The following is a 2,681-nucleotide window of genomic DNA, read 5'->3' as shown; positions in this document are numbered from 1 at the left end:
ATCACAAAAGACCCAGAATTGCCAAAGCAATACTGAAGAAAAAGAACAAAGCTGGAGGAATAACCCTCCCAGACTTCAGACAATACTAAAGAGCTACAGAAATCAAAACTGCATGGTATCAGCACAAAAACAGACACGTGGATCAATGGAACTGAATAGAAAGCCCAGAAATAAACCTACAGACTTATGGTCAATTAATCTTCAACAAAGGAGGCAAGAACATACAATGGAGTAAAGAGAATCTCTTCAGCGAGTGGTGTTGGGAAACCTGGACAGATACATGTAAACCAATGAAGTTAGAACACTCCTTCACACCATACACAAAAATAAACTCAAAATAGCTTAAAGACTTAAGCATAGGACACGACACAATAAACCTCTAAGAAGAAAACATAGGCAAAACATTTTTTCACAGAAATTGAAAAAAAATCTTAAAACTTATGGAACTACAAAATACCCACCAAAGCCAAAGCAATCTTGAAAAAGAACAAAGCTGGAGGAGTCACACTCCCTGATTTCAAACCATGTTACAAAACTATAGTAATCAAAACAGTATGACATTGGCATAAAAACAAACATTAAGACTGCTGTGTAAAATGAAAGAAGGTTAGCACTCCCCCTAACAAGGATGGAAGAAGCTTCGGGCCTGACAACACTCATGAGGTTAAGGTACTGCCACCTACTTCACGACATCTAACCACTATTTTTGAAGAAACAGAAACAGTAATTTGAAAAGATACATACACCAATGTTCATAGCAGCAATATTTACAATAGCCAATATATGGAAGCAACCTAAGTGTTAATAGATGAATGGTTAAAGAAGATAATATATGTGATCTATCTATCTATCTATTCATCCATCTATACATATATATAGAGAAAAGTATATATATATATATATATAACAAACATATACATGTACATACAACGGAATACTAACAGCCATAAAAAAGACTAAATAATGGATGGATCTGGAGGATATTATGCTTGGTGAACTAAATCACACAGAAAAAGACAAATACTGTATGCTTTCATTTATACGTGGAATCAAAAAAAACCCAAAACAAACAAATGAATGTATATAACAAAACAGAAACAAACTCACAGATACAGAGAACAAACTAGTGTTTATCACAGGAAAGAGGGGAGTGGGAATGAGGGGCAAGATAGGGGAAGGGGATTAAGAGGTACAAACTACTAGTTATAAAATAAGATATAAAAGTGTAGTATACAGCACTGGGAATACAGCCAATATTTTATAATTTCATATGGAGTATAATCAATAAAAATATTACATCACTATGTTGTACACCTGAAACTAATATTGTAAGTTAACTGTATATGCATTAAAAAAAAAAAAGATCCACAGATCAATGGAACAGAAGATAGAGGCCAGAAATAAATTCATATGTATGTAGTCAATTAATTTTCACAAATTATCCAAGAATATACAATGGAGAAAGAATAGTTTCTTCAATAAACAGTGTTGGGAAAACTGGAGAGCCACATGCAAAGGAATAGTACTGGTTCCTTATTTTACACCATACACAAAATCAACTGAAAATGGATTAACATTTGAATATAAGAGTTGAACCCACAAAACTCCTAGAAGACAACATAGAAGTAAACTCCTTGTTATCAGACTTGGCAATGACATTTTTGGATTTGACACCAAAAGCAGAGATAGTAAAAGCAAAAATAAACATGTGGGATAATATCAAGCTAAAAAATCTTCTGCACAACAAAGGAAACCAACAAAATACAAAGGCAACATATAGAATGGGAAGAATATTGCCAACTATATGTCTGATAAGGGGTTAATATCCAAAATATAAAAGAATTTCAGACAATTCAATAGCGAGAAAACCAAGCAATCTGATTTTTAAAATGGGCAGAGGATTTGAATAGACATTTTTCCAAAGAAGACATACAAATGGCCAACAGGTACATGAAAAGTGCTCAAGAGCATTAATCATCCTGGAATGCAAACCAAACCATTATGAGATATTAGTTTACACTTGTAAGAATGGCTATCATCAAAAAGATGAGAGATAAAAAGTGTTGGTTAGAATATGGAGAAATGAAACACTTACGCACCATTGATGGAAATGTAAATTGATTCAGCCAGTATGAAAAATAGTACAGAGGTTACTCAAAAAATTAAAAATAGAAATACAGCATGATCTAGAAATCCCACATCTAGGTATATATCCGAAGAAAACAAATCACTATTTCAAAGATATGTCTGTTCCCCCATGTTCACTGTGGTATTATTTACAATAGTTACAGCATGGATACAACTATATATTGATGTATGAATGTATAAGAAAAAGTTGTGGTATATGTATACAATGGAATATTATTCAGCCTTAAAAAGGAAGGAATTCTGCCATTTGTGATATATGTATACAATGGAATATTATTCAGCCTTAAAAAGGAAGGAATTCTGCCATTTGTTGAGGGTATTATGCTAAATGAAATAGGTTAGAGATAAGTAAATATTGTATGATCTCACTTACACGTGGATTTTGTAAAACTCATAGAAAGATTGAACAGATTGATGGTTGCCAGAGGCAGGGGGTGGATGGGGGAAATGGGTGAAGGTACTCAGAAAGTACAAAATCCAGTTGTAATATAAGTATGTTCTGGGGATGTGACACATAGCATGGTGACCACAGT

The 2,681-nt window shown here is 33.3% G+C and overlaps 1 non-coding gene across 1 annotated transcript; it reads left to right on the top strand.

Annotated features, from left to right (window-relative positions):
• Positions 1-584: 584 nt before the first annotated feature.
• On the top strand, positions 585-709 carry LOC116280708 (U6atac minor spliceosomal RNA). Its single transcript, XR_004190198.1, has one exon. It is a non-coding gene; the product is annotated as a U6atac minor spliceosomal RNA (small nuclear RNA).
• Positions 710-2,681: the final 1,972 nt, after the last annotated feature.

The sequence above is a fragment of the Vicugna pacos genome, chromosome 5, assembly GCF_048564905.1.
Source record: "Vicugna pacos chromosome 5, VicPac4, whole genome shotgun sequence".
Lineage (NCBI taxonomy): Eukaryota > Metazoa > Chordata > Mammalia > Artiodactyla > Camelidae > Vicugna > Vicugna pacos.
This window is presented reverse-complemented; position numbering and strand designations above follow the sequence as displayed.